At 39.9% G+C, this 19020-nt stretch overlaps 1 protein-coding gene across 2 annotated transcripts in view; it reads right to left on the bottom strand.

Moving 5' to 3' along the window:
* Nucleotides 1-19020, bottom strand: part of LOC138747583 (voltage-dependent L-type calcium channel subunit beta-1-like) — a 97159-nt gene that overhangs the window by 52172 nt on the left and 25967 nt on the right. The gene's annotated exons all lie outside the window — the stretch shown is intronic.

Genomic DNA, 19020 nt, shown 5'->3' with positions numbered 1-19020 from the left:
TATCTGTACTATAAGCTAATAAAAGCATTAGATCTCCCTCCAGTCGAGTGTGAGTTTTGATCTACGCTACAATTACACATCCTCATTTGAGCCAAAGTTCTCCAGTACTCCTGGGAGTTTTCCCCCCCCCCCCATGAAAACAGACACAATGTACTTCTTTAGTTTCTCCAACATCTTGATATTTCCCATTACTAATTCTATGGCTGATTGCCAGCATAATCCTTGAGGACATTCATCAAAAGGATATTCATCTTCTGCAATTATCATTTCTTGTATCCTGAAATTACATATTCTGGCACAGGTTTAGAATATTGGAAATTATTATGGGCTTAACTCAGAAAGACCTTGGTGAAATACACTGCTGCGGAGGTTCATTCCAGTTAAGAACTTGGAAGTCTCCATCATCATCATCGTGGGAGGCGGACAGCAGAGAGGGGATCTCTTAATTCAACTAAGATTAAAACTATTGAAGAGTTATTGATTTTTTTAATTGGCTAACTGGCTACTTTATAAAGCAGAGACAATGATAAACATGACTCCCATTACATTACTGTAATGTTAAGCAAGGAACTATATTCTTTGATATCCATATACTATTTATATTGGGCCGCATTACACAAGGGTAGCCTATAAAAGGAGCACTGTATTACTGAGCAGAGCACATGGCATTAAGGCTGAGGAGTGAACACTTTCTGTGCAAACCAACATCAGTCACAAAATCAAATTAACAAACAAAACTCTGGATGTAAACAAAGCCTAAAGTGATGGCTGCATTCAGGTAACTGAAAGGAAACAAAAATCTTTTTTTTTGAAAATTTTATTTATTAAATCATGATGCCTATGTTAAACATACAATTAATGAATAAAACTTTAAAAATTCACAAAATACATATGATTTTTTTAAAACTAATCCCCTACAAACCCCCATGCCCCTTCCCTAACCCACCCCCCCCTCTAATCTACCCCCAAAAAGAAAAAGAGATCACATAACATCAAAATTCGTCAGTTAATTACCATGGTTTGGAGCAACACCACTAACGTGCGGAAAGGGGATTTAATAATTAAACCCCATATAATCCAAATACGGGCTCCAAGTTTTACGAGAAAAGAAATAATTATTGCGTAAATTATATGTTATCTTTTCCAATAGAATACAAGACCTCATCTCCATAAGCCGATCTCAAAAAAGCAATTTGAAATCTATTTAATTTTACTTCTAAACTAATCTTCGGAATATTACCCAACAAAAACATCACAGAATCTAATAAAAATTTCACTTTCAAAATAACTTCTAGAAATTCCTTACGTTTATTCCAAAAAGGTTTCACCGTCTCACATGACCAAGGAGAATGTAGAAAAGAACCTACCTCCTTATGACATTTAATACATAAATCCGAAGAAATACATTTCCTTAATTTTTCCGGAGTTAAATATAATTTATGAATAAAATTATAATGAACCAATACCTTACATTTACAATATTAGTCATACTGTCCTTACATAAATTCATCCAATCATTCTGGGAAATGCATATTCAAATCTTTTTCCCATTTCAATCTAGATTTATGAATATCCAGCTTAAACATTTTATTCTGCAATAAAGAATACATCTCAGATATAAATATCTTCTTACCACCCTCAGTAAGTAAAATTTCAAACTTAGATCATCTAAGTAACTGTAGAGTACTTCCAAAATTATCCAACAATAAGGCTTTAATTTGATAGTAAGAAAAAAGAGTATTTGAAGATATATCATATTTCATTCTTTGAAAATAAAATATTTTCCTTCTTAACAATCTTGCACCAATTTAATACCCTTTTGATCCCATAATTTCAAAAGTTGATTATTATGTTTAAAGGGGAAAAGTTTATTTTGTTACAAAGGAATTTTACCTGAAATCTTGCCTTGAGTACCTATGACTTCATTTTTTTTAATACCATAAATCCATTAAATGTTTCAAAACAGGTAAATTATATTTACTCAATTATTTAGGATTCCATCTATAAATAAACTGATCCAACTTCTCACCAATCTGAGACAATTCAATATTAGCCCATATCAAAGGTTTATCTACTTCAAACATCCTATTAATAATTTTCAATTGTGCTGATTTATAATAATCTTGAAAATTAGAAAGTTGCAAGCCTCCTAATTCATATTTCCAAGTTAAGTTCAGTAATGATACACTTACCATTTTATCTTTCCATAAAAATGTCCTCACCAAAGCATTTAAATCCTTAAAATATTTTTGAGGAATCTTACAAGGAATAGACTGAAAAAAAATATTGAATTTGAGGAAAAATATTCATTTTAATACAATGAAATCCTATTAATGTAATCGGTAAATCTTTCCATCGATTTAAATCCAATTTAATTTTAGAAAATAAAGGCAAATAATTCAATTTATATAAATGACTATAATTACAATCTACCTAAACACTTAAATACTTAATCCGATCTGACCATTTAAATTTCACAATATGCCTACACGAAGAATAATTCATTTCAGCTAAAGGCATAATCTCACTCTTTTCCCAATTAATTTTATAACCTGATACTTCATCATACTGTTTGAATCTATCATGTAAGTTCCTCAAAGAATTCTGAGGTTCTGTTAAATATATCAAAACATCATCTGCAAACAAATTAATTTTAAATTAATCAAATTTCACCTTAATACCTTTAATATTACTATCTTGTCTAATCATCTGAGCCAAAGATTCAATAACTAATGCAAATAGAACTGCTGACAAAGGGCAGCCTTGCCTAGTCGATCTAGTGAAAATAAAAGGTGAAGATAACTGTCCATTTGTCATGAGGACAGTAGGACTTTATATAGAAGCCTTTATCCAACCAATAAAACAGGGGACAAATTTAAATTTCTCCAAAACTTTAAATAAAAAACTCCACTCTACTCTATCAAAGGGCTTTTCTACATCCAACTAAATAACTATTGGAGGTTAGATTCCTCCTGAAAAACATTAATTAAAAAAATCAACTTCACAATATTATCTGCCAAATAACAATTTTTAATAAAACCCGCCTGATCCAAATGAATAAATATTTAGCTAACCTATTAGCCAGAACCTTTGCAACAATTTTGTAATCAACATTTAATAAAGAAATAGGTCTATAAGACCTTGGTTTCAATAGGTCCATATCTTTCTTAAGAATAACTGTAATAATTACTTTAGAAAAAGAATCTGGAAAAAAAATGAACCTCTGTCCCCTGTTTCAATACATCTATCAATAAAGGGATTAATAAATCCTGAAATTCTTTATAAAATTCAGAAGTAAAACTATCATTCCCTGGAGACTTTCCACCAGGCATAAATCTTTAGCAGTAAAGGAAGCATCCAAATCCCTAATATCCTTATCACTCAAAAAGGGTAAATCCAAATCAGATAAAAAAATTATCAATTTTAGCCTCATCCTCAAATACTTCAGAAGTGTATAATTTTTCATAAAATTTTTAAAACATATCATTAATTTCCTGAGGTTTATATGTAATAATTGAATCATATCTAATAGCATTTATTATTCTGGAAGCTTATTCTGTTTTTAACTGCCAAGATAATACTTTGTGAGCTCTTTCCCCTAATTCATAATACCTTGGTCTGGTTCTCTGTAATAATTTCTCAAATTTATAAGTTTGTAACAAATTACATCATGACTTCATATTAACCAAACATATTTTCCGTAGAATTTTGCTGTAAATCCTTTTCTAAAATCTCTATCCCCTCCTCCAATCTACTTACTTCAGCTACATGTTGTTTCTTAATTTTAGCAGTATAACTAATAATTTCTCCCCAAAATTAAAATTTTAAAGCATCCCATAAAACAAATCAACTGAATCCATATTCATTTCAAAAAAATCGATATTTGATCCCTTATAAAATTACAAAATTCAAAATTTTTCAACAACAAAGAATTAAATCTTCAATGATAAACATTATCAATTCTCTCTGAACCAGTACACATTATTAATAACAAAGAATGATCAGACAAAATCCTTCTCTAATACCCGGCCTTGTAATTGTGCTGATACTAAAAATAAATCTATTCTAGAATAAGAATCATGTCAAAATTAATAAAATGAAAAATCTTTCTCTTTAGGATTTAACCTTCTCCATTTATCTACTAAATTCATATCTTTCATTAAAGCCAACAATTGTTCAGCCATTTTAGTCCTAACTACTGATTTTGTAGATTTATCTAATAATGGATCCAAATAACAATTAAAATCACCTCCTACCATAACTTTTTCATATGCCTGATTTAAATTAAGAAAAGAATCCAACATAAATTCCTCATCATCTATCTTTTAGGAGAATAAATATTCATTAAAGTCTAACACTCAGAATTTTTTTTACAATTAACAACCAAATGTCTACCAATTGACTCAATAACTGATTCCAATTTTAAAGATAACATTTTATTAATCATAATAGCTACTCCTCTTGATTTCAAATTAAACAAAGTCACCATAACTTGTCCAACCCAATCTCTTTTTAATTTCTGATGCTCCTTCTCAGTCAAATGTGCCTCTTGCAAAAAAAGCAATTTTTTAATATATGCAACACTCTTTTACTCTTAATCAGATTATTAAGCCTGTTAACATTAAAAGTAGCAAAATTTCAATTAGCCATCATTACAAAACATTTCAATAACCACCTCATCACACAAGGTGAAGCACTTCCCCATGGCAACCACACAAAAAGGACCAAAAGTTCTCCTCAAAGAAAAAAGAAACCCCATATATAATAAAAACCCAAACAAAAAAAATACTGTACTACAGTATTAACCCCCTCAATTATACGGGAGTGACCAATGCCACAAAGTGGCCAACAACTTCGGAAGGATCAGTAGCCAAACCAACTCCCCTGAACAGAGCAAAAAATAATAATGAACAAATCATTTCAAGTATGACAAGCTTCCTCCAAACCTCTATCAACTTGATCATCATCAATATCAATATCAATCAACTGATATCCTTCTCTCGTCTTCCATTCTTCCTCTTCGGAACTAGAACAGGATGTTGAAGAAACCTTTCTTGACTTTCTACCTGTTTATAATCCGGTAAAGAATTAGCAAATGTAAGAGCTTCAGAATCATCACGAAAAAACTGGGATTGAAAGTCTCCATAAAAAACCTTTAAGTACAGCAGGATATTGAAAACCAAACTTATATCCTTTCTTCCACAAAACAGCTTTAGCTGAATTAAATTCTTTATGATGTTTAATAACAGTTTGATTCAAATCTGCATTTAAAAAAAAACTTATTTTTAACTGCCAAAGGGCCTTGATTGCTTCTCAATTCTAAACAGCAACTCTTAAGACCAATTCTCTATCTTGACAGCATAAACATCAAATCAGGATAGAATGTGGAGCTTGACCAGGAAGAGGTTTCCTTCTTATTGCTCGATGAGCTCTATCCAATTCCAGACCATTCGGAAAATATTCTTCTCCCAAAAGTTCATGAATCCACTTCTGAAAAAATTGAACCGGGTCCAGGCCTTCAAAATCTTCCGGGAGGCCAACAATTTTAACATTATTCCTTCGATTTTGATTCTCTAACACATCAACTTTCTTCAATGAATCACTTCTCTGAATTTCCCATCCAGTAAATGAATCCTCCAGCTGTCCCATCTTTTCTTTACATTGCTCCTCATCATCCTTATAATCAAAAAAATCCTCTTCAATCTTTTTAAATTTATTTTGCACTTTATCCACCACTTTCAGACACTTTGCCACATCCAACTTATAGAAGATATTTCCCCCTTCATTTTTCCTTCACAGATGAAAAACTTTGACTCATCAATATTGCCAAATTTTCAATCTGTTCAGATATATCAATTTGTGAAGTTGGATCTGAATAGTGAGGGTCAGATTTAAATTTTGTCAAAACCTGTTTAACTAGGGGCCTACCCTTGTATATGACGGTTTCTTCCTCCTCCATACCTTGATAAGCTGCTTCTTCTTCTTCCAGTCCGCCAGTATCTCATTCTTCCTCCGTTGATGCTGAGGGCATTTCAGCCCGACTGCAAATACGGGCCCCCTCCTCCCTTCATCCCAGGATTGCTGGGCCGAGAGAAGTTGGGTCCCCCTGCAGCCTGGGCCACATTCAATATAACGCGTATATGCGCGGCCTGGTTCGGAGGAGGACAACGTCGGGTGCTGGTGCCATCTTCAGCAATACTGCGTGAAGTCGGCGCCGGAGTAGAATGGATTTTACCGAGGGACTGCCATTGCGGTCGTGGATGAGGAGGAATCGACTCCGGAGGCTCCACCTCAAAGGTAGGCCCAAATTCTTCTGTACTTGATAACTGTTTGGGAATCGTTTTTCTTAACTGGTTGTGCTTTTGTTTTCCTCATAATTGCTTCCAGAATGTATCAGTAGTATCTCCAATATTTTCTGAAAAAATTTAAAAACTTTAAAGACAGGTTTTTAATGGTTCTGCCAGGGAGAGGTGTCACTCTACGTCTTCTCCCTACGCCATCACGCCACACCCACAGGAAACAAAAATCTGCGTTGGATGAAGGCGGGTTTAAGGAAAATCATTACCAGCTGGTAGTGAGAAAAATGGCCACATTTGCTGAACAAGTTCAGCCCAGAATAGTCTACGGATCTGGTGACAATGTAGCACCATTCAGAAACTTTAGACACGTCAGAACTTTAATGAAAGGTACTGGGGAGTGAAGCGGCCGATTCGTGAAAAGCAGAATACTTACACCCAACAAAAGAGATTCATTCTCATAATCTAACAATTACAATCACTTCACACCTTCTGCAAAGCGTATAATCCAGATGGGCACCCGGCCATGTGCTACTGCATTGCAAGAGGTGGCGTTTTCCAGTCTGATGATTGTTCTGCCCGCTGAGGCCAGTGCAAATGATACAATGTCATTTCCAATGAGATTCCCCTAGGGCTCAGGCCAATTACCTTTCAATCAGTCCCATCAAAGAGGGACTAACGTCATTGATGTTCTTGAAGGTTTCCGGGGACCAACTGGCTGTCAGCCTTCGTCATGAAACCAACAGTCACACTTCGAAGGTTATTAATTGGCTGTGGATGCATTCGACATTACGCAGAAAGGGAAGCAGAGCCAAAACATGCTATCTGGCACATGAAGCAACAGCTGGTATTTATGCTCAAATGAAATCTTCTCCCACTCATCAACCCCTCCCTGTCTTCCTTATTAAGTGCTTATTTTTCCCTCCTTAAATCCACTGAAAGGAGTCTCAACTCGCCCTTGAGCCAGCAAGCTCCGTCATCTTCCCATTTTCTTAAATAGAACATTGCAGCACAGTATAGGCCATTCAGCCCTCAATTTTGTGCCAATCTATATAATCCTACCAATAAAAGTAACCTCTTCCTACTTGCAACCATGTGCCTGTCTCAGAGTCTCTTAAATTCCCTGAATATTTCTTCCTCCACCACTACTCTTGACAAGGCCTTCCAGGCACCCACAACTCTCTGTATAAAAAAATCTTATCCCTGATGTCTCCCCTAAACTTTCTTCCCTTCACTTTGTACAGATGTCCTCCTGTGTTTGCTATCCTGCCTTGGGAAAAAGGCTGCTCACCTTATCACCTTATGCCTCTCAGAATCTTGTTGACTTCTGTTAAGTTTCTCTCATCCTTCTTTGCTCCGAAGAGAAAAGTCCCAGCTCTGCTAACCTTGCCTCACAAGACATTTTCCAATCCAGGCAACATCCTGGTAAATCTCCTCTGCACCCTCTCCATAGCTTCCACATCCTTCCTATAATGAGGTGAGCGGAACTGAACAGAAGTGTGGTCTCACCAGAGATTTGTAGAGTTGTAACATGACCTGTCCACTCCTGAACTCAATCCCCTGACTAATGAAGCCCAGCATTCGATAGGCCTTCTTAAGTATCCTATCAATCTGCGCCGTAACTTTGAGAGATGCAGGGTCAGCAGCAAGGGGTGGCATCTACGGGCATTGCCCCCCACAGCGAGGAGCTGTGCCCCCCATATGGTTGTGGCTATTCCTCGCCGCCAGGCCTACCCCCACCCCTTCCCGCGTCACTAGTGTGCGTCAAGCATTACTAGCGTCTATCTTTATGCACGCTGGCAACTCTCCGCCCACCCCTGGACATGTCACTGGCATTCATCAAGCATCAGTAGTGTCTAGTGACACTTGACTCAATAAAAGCAGCGCCCTCGTCTCCTACATCAGAGGGGCGGAAGGTGTTAACATTCATCGGCAGGTAGGTCCCAGAATCCAACAGCACCTCCCCCCTGCCGAGCTAGTTTATGTGCCCCCCCTCGAACACACTAATGCTCCCTCTAACATTCGTTCTGGTGTCGACCCAGGAGAGATGTATGGATTTGGACCTCAAGGTCCTCTGTTCCTCTTGGTGGGGGTTTCATCTGCTATCTCTGTTTGATATCTTGGTGAATAAATAATCTATTGAGCCTTTTATAATCTCAAAGATCAGTCTTAGGTCATACTTTAGCCTTCTACGACAGAGTTGGCTTTGCAAAAACTGAACAGGTTTTGCTCTTTAGAGCAGTGGTTCTCAACCTTTTTTTTCCCATTCACATACCACCTTCCATAATTTCTTTGGCATCCTATGGTAAGGCATTACGGAATGTGGTATGTGAGTGGAAAAATAAGGTTGAGAACCACTGCTTTAGAGTTTAGGAAATTGTGAACATTGGCGAGGCCACTCTTATTAAGGAGCGAAAGAAGTGCGCAGTGGGATCTGTGTAAAGAAGAAGATTTACCAGGTTAGTTCCTGGGATAAATAGGACATCATATGAGGAGAGATGGAAAAGATCAAGCCAATGTCCTCTGGAGTTTAGAAGAATGGGAGTCACCTTTATGAAACATACAGGATTCTGAGATGTTTCCCTGGTTTGGGAAAGTAGAGCTAGGAGAAATTGTCTCAGGATAAAGGGATACCTATTTATGACAAAGATGTGGGATAATTTATTTCTCTTGTAAGATTAGGAATGTTTGGAATACCATATCCCAGAGAGTTGGGAGACTGCTTCACAGATTGACAGATTTTTTGGGAGAGAAGGGTTATGGGGCAGGAACATACGGAGTGCAGCAAAAATCAAATTAGCCATGATTGTACAATCACAGTGCACGTGTAATATAAGCTCTTCAGCCCGATGAGTCTGCACCATCAGGTATGCAGTTACATTCATCATAAACGAATCCCATTTTAGACTCCCCACATTCCCACGAACGTTGCAGTTAATTATTCGCCATGCGCTTCTGCATCATGAGAATTGGTGTTTTCCAGACTGATGATCAATCCTGCCCACTGTTGGAGGAAGCCAGAGCACCGAGAAGAAACCTATTTAGTCACAGGAAGAGCGTGTAGAGCCGGAGGCGAGATTGAACCTGGGTCTCTGCAGAAGGGGGGGCAGTTGTACCAGCTGTGCTACCCTTACTGAATGCAGGAGCGGGTGTGAGGAGATGAAGGCCTGCTCTTGTTCCTATTTAGGTGTGTTTATTAAACACCCTCCCCATGTCTTTTTGCAACATTGTGTACATTCGCCGGAACATCTATGTTGTTTACACAGTCTTGAAAATGGCGACATACAAACGCAGTGTCCCTCAAACCGTTTATGGGAGCAATTTCGGTAGGGTTTATTATTATCAGCCCTTGATTGGGACAAAGAAACTTTCACTGACAGGCTTACCATCGGCTTTGGAGCAAATTAACCCCAAATATCGAGCAGTCTCTGCGCAAGATAGCACCTCTTCTCTAACCTTGGGCATCCAAGAACCCTGATGTTGCCAACATGACTGAGCAGTCAGTCACACTGAAGAAGTCCCATAGATGGCAAAGTGGAGTGTTCACTTTCATAATCATCTTTAAACTTTTCATAGAAAGTAAAAACGCTGGGCTTTCATAATAAAAATTATGTAAAAGGATTAAAACTGCTGGGTCTAGAAATTCGTCACCCATCTGTTGCGCTAAAGATGATTCCTTGTGATCACTGGGGGCTAATCTGCTTCTGAAGTTATTTCTACTGAGGTCAAAAGAAGGAATTGCAAAGTAGAGCATGGTTGAATGCGAAAGGTTTGCACCAAGTTCTTAATTATAGTCGTAAAACTCAGCCGGTCTCGCAGTGGCCATAGGAGGTAAAGATGTACTACCGACATTTCGAGCTGAGTTCGTCCAGCATCTCGGTGTTTTTACTACAATCCCAACATCTGAAGACTTTCGTGTTTCACTCCTTTCTCTATTATTGTACTTTTTCTGTTGTTACATGAAGCGAGTTTTCTTTGTTTACAACTAATTGTGTTGCTACACTCTCCTGGTATCTTCTGCAGGGTTTGGTTAAATTCACAGATGTACCTTGATTCTACGGAAAAGGCAACACACAGGCGGAGGAACTGATGTGAATTGTCGACCACAACATTGAGATTTCAGCAAAGCTTCCATCAGTTTCATGGCCCCGTTGTTTCACTGGCTTGAACCCAGAGAAAGCTGAAAGTCAAAGCCTTAATCCCTTGATGAACAAAATGTCACAATGAACCAACACAATGACAAATATCTCAGAAGCTGTGCACATGGTAATCAAGTGGTCACCAACTCCTCTTTGACCAGTCGCCATGAGACACCACTGAGAGGATGGGACAGGTGGAAACTGAAATCCACCCAAATAACTTCTGTAAGGGGGGAGGGGTGTGGATAATGTTGGGAAAGGGCTTCCTGACAGAACTGTGCAACGTGGAACTTTGACGGAAATCCTCGCTGCGAGAGAGCGACCTGCTGCTATAGTGCACTTTGAGCCTGCCAGATGTCAGCCGCACCACTGAGACAATACAACTGTTCACTGTCTGGCTGCCAAAAGGAACCACTTGATACATGGCACAGTGCAGACAGGTTTGATTTAAACCAGTTCCCATCGCGGTCAATTCATATTTTAATCAGAGACATTAACTCACAAACCACTGAAGACCATTCGGTTGGTTGAAAGGAAATAGCAATAGACCAGTGCTCCACCTTTCAGGGAGATTTTGGCTACTCTGAACTTTATTTCTCTGCCATGACCCTTGACTCAACTAAATGCAAAAACTTCTCCATCTCAGCCTTAAATAAATTTAGAGACTGCCTCCACGCCTCTCTGGGTTACAGAATTCCAGACACACATAAACCTCTGAGAGAGGAGAACCCCCCTCCCCCCCACACCACTCTTCTTCTCAAAGAAATTGGCCACTCTTTATACTGGGATGTTCCCCCCTGGTTTTTGAATCCCTCATGTGGGAAGCATCCTTTCAGGTTTATTGTCAGAGTACATCCATGACATCAAATAGAGCCCTGAGATTCTTTATCCTGCTTATCTGTAACTGTAAACGGTACTCAAGAAAAAAAGATAGGTATACAAAAGAGAAAAATGTAAACAAAGAAAGAAATGTAAACAAACTGACTGTGCAATGCATAAAAAATATTCAGAAATAAATAATCTGCAAAGCAAGAGTCCTTAAATGTGTCTCTGATTGAGTTTGTCGTTGAGGGGTCTGATGGCGGAGGGGTAGCAGGTGTTCCTGAACCTGTAGTGTGAATCTGTGATACCTATACCTCTTTCCTGATGATAGCACTGAGAACAAAGCATGTTCAAGACAAGCCAAGTTTATTGTCATCTGATTGCACAAGTATAACCGGATGAAACAGCGTTCTCCAGTCCTCGGTGCAAAACACGCAGACCCACAACCAGACAACGCACAGACACGCAATACAAATGCAGGATAAGTATTCATATATACAAATAGATAATTAATATTGTTTTGTAAATATGAGCATCTCATATGGTTAATGCGAGCAGTTCCTTTGGTCATTCAGCATTCTCAGTGGTCGTGTGAAGAAACTGTTCCTCAGCCGGTTCTGATCCTCCTGTATCTCTTTCCCAACAGGAGTAGCTGAAAGATGCTGTGTGCAGGGTGCCACACTATATGTTTCACTGAGGTCTCTTCTCATTCTTCTAAACTATTGAAAGTTTAGGTCCAATCTATTCAGTCAATCCTTGAGAGATAATCTGTTCTTCAAGTTATCAACTGGGTAAACCTTTTTGCACTGCCCCCACCCCCTCCCCCGATTTGTGTATGATTCTCCTTCTGAGGGGAAGAGCTAGGGTGAAACCAAGCAGGCTTTCCACTGGTTGGGTGAAGCAAAGATGAGAGGACATGGGTTAAGTGTGAAAGGTGAAATGTTTAAGGGGAACATTAGGGGAACGTCTTCACTCAGAAGGTGGTGAGAGTGTGGAACAGGCAGTCAGCAAAGGTGATGAATGTGAGCTCGATTTTGACCTGGAAGAGAAGTTTGTATAGGTACATGGATGGGAGGGGTATGGTCCAGATGCAGGTTCATGGGACTACGTGGATGAATAGTTGGGCACAGACTAGATGAGTCAAAGAGCCTGTTTCTGTGCTGAAGTATTCTATGGTTCTAAGTACAGAGACCAAAATATTGTACAGTGCATGATCTTACCAATACAATCAGAGCTTTGGAGCCTTCTAAAATTCTTCATTGCTGTTATTAGACTTTTAAACAGACCTTTCAATGGTAAAAGTGCACTGTTGAATTGTACTTTTTTCTAAACCCTGCACTCTTTGACTCACTGTAACGCTGCACCCTGCACTTTTGTTGTATTATTGCCCTTCCTCTCTATTGAGAAAGGGTTAACTTGTCTTAACTCAAAGCTTTGTTACTGTATTTTGTGCACATGACACTTCCATTTCTCTCCATCCAAGCAAACAGTCCATTAGGTTCAGTTCACCATTCAGTGATGAACCCTCTGCAGTGCCATCTACCCCATTTGGTTTGGGCATACAAGAATGTCCAGTCCTAATGAAGTGTCTCTGACCCAAAAGGTTAGTTCTTTCCAACATTTTCTGTTTTAAATTTCAGATATTCAGTGTCTGGAGTTTTTTAAAAAGTATCATCTAGAATGGTGTGGCCAAACTCTGGGAGCCTGTTACCCATTTTTAAGTAATCCAGGGTGAATTTTAAAAATAAATTGGAACATGGCCTGTTAGAGCATAGTCTCTACCAATACACGGCACTACTTAGTTTCAACACTAGATGTCACTGCCATTTTGAACAACTGCTAGACTCCATTTTAAATTAAAGAAAAGGCGATACAGAAAAGCCTCCTGTAATCTGTGAGCATGTCACTAAACTACTGTCAATTCAACAGTTAAACTGTTCCAATAGTGTTCATATAGTTATTTTGATAGAAAATGAATTTTCAATGGCACCTGGGTTTTCTGGTCTAAAAACACCATTTCTCATGCAGTGTAATTGGTTTAAAACTGCCGGGCTTAATTTGGCCGATGACTCCTTATATTTTTCTGTAAGTGGCCAATAACCAAATACGTATGGCTAACGCTGACCTACAATTTCTCAGCCTCATGCAGTGGTTCTCAACCTTTTTCTTTCCACTCACATACCACTTTAAGTAATCCCTATGCCATTGATGCTCTGTGATTAGTTAGGGGTTGCTTAAGGTGAGTGGGAAGGGAAGGTTGAGAATCTTTGCTCTAGACCTAATTGTTACTGAAATATTTTGCTTGAGAAAAATTGTCATTGGACCATTTCCTTTGGAGATATGAAACCATGCACATAACGAGTCAATTAGGGACAATTAAAACAGTGGTTTTCAAACTTTTTAATTCCACTCACAGACCACTTTAATCAATCCCTTATTAATCACAGAGCACAGATGGCACAGTGATTACTTAAAGTGGCATGTGAGTGGAAAGAAAAAGGTTGAGAATCACTATTTTAGACTCCTCGATCCTGGGGGGGGGGGGGGGGGGGGGGTGGGGGGAAGACTTTGACTGTTTTCCAGATTTATACCACTCAAATTTTTATTTATAGTCCTCCCAAGTTCCTCTGCTCCAGGGGAAAAAAGGTTGCAGCCTCTTCTTAAAACTCAAGCCTGCTCAAAGAGAGATTCATTGGCATTTTGCATTAAAATTTCAAATGTCTCCAATGCTCAGATCTCTGGAAAGGATGGATTCTTACACACAGAATACACTCCAGAAGCTAGAGCATAAAACCCAGACTGATTCTCGTGTGCAGTTTTGAGGAGGTGTTGCCCTGTCAGAAGTACCATTTCATACAGCACAGCAACAGGCCCTTTGGTCCACCATGGCCATGCTGGCCATTCATACCTACCTGTATTGGTATGAGGACACCGATACCTCTGAGAGTAAAGCCCTGCATAACATAGTGGACACAGCTTAGGACATCACAGGCAAAACCCTCCCTCCTATCGAGAACGTCTACAGGGAATTTTTAAAAATTTACATATACAGCATGGTAACAGGCCATTTCATCCCATGAGTCCATGCTGCCCAATTTCACTCCATTAACCTACACCCTGGTACGTTTCAAATGGTGGGAGGAAACCGGGGAAAACCTATGCAGTCACAGGGAGAACTTACAAACTCCTTACAAATCAGTGCGGAATTCGAACCCAAGTCCCCATCGCTGGTGCTGTAAAGGCATTAGCTGCGCGAACCACAATGCCAACCCTGCCACCCATATTTTATCGATTATTTTTTTCCACATCCATAGATGAAAGAAATAAAAGATGAAACAAAAAAATAAAAACAAGAATGCAACAGCAATCATTATGGATCCACACCACCCAGCACCCCTCTGTTCTCGTTGCTACCATCAGGAAAGAGATAAACAGGTACCACAAGGCTCAGATCACCAGGTCCTGGAACAGCTGCTACCCCTCCACTTTCAGACTCCTCAACGACAGACTCAATCAGGGATCCATTTAAGGACTCTTACTTGTGCACTTGATTGATTTTCCCCCCTGTGTTATCGTCATTTAGTTTGTACAGTGTTTCTTTATTTGTCAACATTGAGTACCATTTTATTTGCACCATGAACAAGTGGTCATTCTGCCTGGCCCGCAGGAAAAAGAATCTCAGGTTGTATGTGATGTCATGTATGTACTCAGACAGGGAATCTGAACCTGAAAGGATGTTTTCCTCATGAGGGATTCAAAAAACCAGGGGGAAAATTTGAACTTTATTAATTACACTTAGTCTGCATCCCTCTACATAATGAGCTTATCCAGACAATTTCTAAACATTGTGAGAGGAGGCTCCACCTCCTTCTCCATCAGTATTTTCCAGCACATCCTGTAGGAGATTTTTTTTTGTCAGATCCCCTCTAACACCCTCTCTCTTCACCATAAGCCTATGCCTTCTGATCTCTGTTAGTTAGACATACAGCATGGTGACAGGCCATTTCGGTCCACGAATTTGTGCCCCACCCAATTAACCTACATCCCCGGTACGTTTCAAATAGTGGGAGGAATCCGGAGCCCCAGGAGAAAACCCACGCAGACATGTGAAGAACGTACCAACTCCTTACAGAGAGCATGGGATTTGAATCCTGGTCCCAATGTTTGGCGCTGTCAAGGCGTTATGCTAACCACTACCCAACCATGTTATTGGGAAGGGTTTCTCACCATCCATCCTGTCTATACCTCTTTAAATTCTGGATACTTTTACCAGCCCCTGCGACTCCAAGGAGTCCCAGCCACTGTCAATATAGAAGAGGTATCTCAAGAGCACGGAGGAGGAAAGATTACTCAGCGAGATCTACGTTTGACCTCGTCCACTTGCCTGACTGGCGTCTTACCCCCAAGAATCCTCAACAGTCTAGGAATCTGCCCACTCAGCCTCGAAGACACTGAACGACTCAGCTTTCACCACTCCCTCCAATGGTGACAAACAAACCCTTTGTTCCCTCAAGTAGATAAAAGACTTTTCTCCTCAAACTTCAGCAGGAAATTCCTGGCAAACATTTATCAACGTAGTAGGTCACCTTATTATTAAATTCCATATTTGTGGGATCTTGCTGTGTCACCATTCCCCATTACACAAATGACTTCACTTCCAATATTCATGTACTGGCTGCCAAATGCTTTTTTAAATGATTATGCAAAAACAAATATGGCATGTTAGCTCTATATATCAGTTCCCTCTCTGACAATAATATCATCTCTGAATTGCAGCATTAAGTTTCTTTTGCTTGCTGTAAGCAGTAAAACGTGCTTCCAATATTTTATGGTTGGATCGGTAATTGAAGGCATTGTGCTTCACTGTACTAAAACAGGCATTGATCAACCCTACGTTATAAACCCTGTGTAGCATAGCTTTATGGCCATTTACTCTGCAATTGCTGATGAAGTAAGCAGAACAGGAGGTGAACTATTGCAGAGATGGCCCAATGATTTACTGTGGAGTAGCTCGCCCTGACCAGAGGATTTGGCTGCTGGAGGTAGACTTTCCTCTTCCTGCGTCTGTGGAGGGTTATCAGCTTCCCTGATTGAAGGGTGGGGGGGGGGGGGGGGGGGGGGAGAAGAGGAGAGGAATCCTTCCCAATTGCAGCACCAGCTGAGAATGAGGGAAAAATCCACATAGATTCTGGTAAACGTTCTGAATCAGGATTTCTCCGCCTGTGGTCTGTGGCAACGTGGAGAAGGCAAACATTACTGATATAATAAACAAGTCAAATGCCTAGTGATGTTGTAACTTTGATGACAGCAATGACGAATGTTGTAAAAGAGTTTTCCCACCAAAATGAAACAAAAATCCTGTCTGGGAAGGAGTTTGCACTCACTGGAACTCCCCTCTCACACTGGTGGTCCGTGGGTTTGTTATTGGAGGTCCTTGGAAAGTAGGTGAAATAAAAAGTTAAGAGCCACTGTACTGAGTGGTTCTGACCACGCTATTGTCCATTACAATCCATTGAAACCACTAGTTTTGAGTGTGGATGCAAGTCCCTATGGACTAGGGGCTGTCCTAAGTCACAAATTGATGACGGCTCAGAAAAGCCAATTGCATATGTGTCGAGAACGCTGAGTGCTGCTGGAAAAACTATGTGCAAATAGACAAGGAAGATTGTGTTCAGCGTACGCAGGTTTTACTCTACCTTTATGGTAGAAATTTCATTCTCGTTACAGACCATAAGCCTCTCACAAGGATTTTCGGATCAAAATCAGGAACTCCCCCTCTGGCTGCTGCTCGCATACAGAGAAGGACTTTGCTCCTCTCTGGCTATCAAAATCAGATTGAATATCGATCTTAACCCCGCAATGTAAATGCAGATCTACTGAGTAGGTTACCCCTGACTACTGCTACTCCTCATCCAGATGAGGTGGATGCCCACCAAACTACTGTAGATCAGGTACCAGTAACTGAGCAGCAAATTGCAGATCAAACGAGAAAAGATCAGATGATTGCAAAGGTGTATGAACACACCCTGTCGGGGTGGGAAAATCATGGCCAGAATGCATCGTTGCAACCATATTTCACACGTCGACACGAGCTGTCCTTGGAAGATGGATGCATTCCATGGGGTAGACAAGTTGTCATCCCACATGTGCCATGCCAACACATACTCAATGAGTTACATGAATGTTCTCTTGGCATGAGCCGAATGAAGGCTCTCGCATGATCATTCATTTGGTGGCCTGGTATCGAGCAGGATATCAAAGAGACAAGTGCGCACTTGTTCTACGTGTGTTGAAGCTCATAACACACCTAAACAAGTTCCATTGCTACTCTGGCCTAGGCCACGGATCCATGACAGGGAATTCACATCGACTTTGCCGAAGTCAAAGGTCAGCAATTTCGATGTGTAGTAGATAGCCATTCAAAGTGGCTGGTAGCATTTCCGATGAGTAGCTTTAAATCAACAGCTACCATTACTGCACTACGATCCCTATTTGACCATTTTGGCTTGCCCTTACAGGTAGTAAGTGATAATGGCCCGCAGTTTACATCTGAGGAGTTTGCAACGTTTCTCAAGGGTAATGGCATCAAGCACACCCTTTGTCCGCCATACCACCCGGCCAGCAATGGTTTAGCCCCGTGGTTCTCATCCTTTTTCTTTCCACTCATATACCACTTTAAGTAATCCCTATGCCATCGGTGCTCTGTGATTAGTAAGGGATGTGAGTGGGAAGGGAAGGCTGAGAGTCACTGCTCTAAACCCAACTGTTAATCAAATATTTTGTTTGAGAAAAATTGTCATTGGCCCATTTCCTTTGGAGTTATGAAACCGTGCACATAACGAGTCAATGAGGGACGATTTGAAACTTTTTCTTTCCAGTCACATCCCACCTTAAGCAATCCCTTACTAATCACAGAGCACCGATGGCATAGGGATTACTTAAAGTGGGATGTGACTGGAAAGAAAAAGGTTGAGAACTGCTGGTTTAGCCGAAAGGCATGTTCAGATTTTCAAGTGCCTGCTTGAAAAATCTGACAAGAAGCTCCCCATTCAACATAAGGTAGCAAACACATTGTATCATTACAGAAATACACTGCACACAACCACTGGAAAAACTCCAGCAGAGTTATTCCTCAAGCGCAATCTGCAAACTCAACTTTCTTTAGTGAAGCCCAGTCTCAAACAAAAAAGTAGAGGAGAAACAAATCACAACCAAAGATCAAAGAGACAGGCACATCCCAAAATGCGATCATTTGATCTTTATCAATCAGTTAGAATCATAAACATGAGGGGAGGGAAGGAAAGATGGCTACCGGGGACTAGAGTATTGATAAAGGGGCCACTCACATATTTGGTTAGAGTACCAGGAAACAATGGAAAAGTTGTTCATGCAGATCATCTGATCCCAGATGACTCGAGACTCTAGATGCAGATAATCTGATCCTAGCTGACTCTAGGAGTAATGAATCCGTAGATGACCTGTCTGAACCGCACACACTTAGATGATGATGCAATCCCGACCCTCAGTTCACACTCAACTCCTAATTCTGATCTTAGTGACCAGCTCAAATCTACAAAGAAATCCTACTCATGTTTACATGGTCAGGCAGAGTCATTCGACCTCCACAACGTTATGAACTTTTAGTGCATGGCATTGTGTAAGTCTGTGTAAGGATCAGCCTATGTATGTTCTGTTATGTCATAATTCCAGATTTAAAGTACACCTGTACCAAGTTGAAAAATGTGAGCACGTTTACTTATGCA

This window comes from Narcine bancroftii, chromosome 12 (genome assembly GCF_036971445.1).
Source record: "Narcine bancroftii isolate sNarBan1 chromosome 12, sNarBan1.hap1, whole genome shotgun sequence".
Lineage (NCBI taxonomy): Eukaryota > Metazoa > Chordata > Chondrichthyes > Torpediniformes > Narcinidae > Narcine > Narcine bancroftii.
This window is presented reverse-complemented; position numbering and strand designations above follow the sequence as displayed.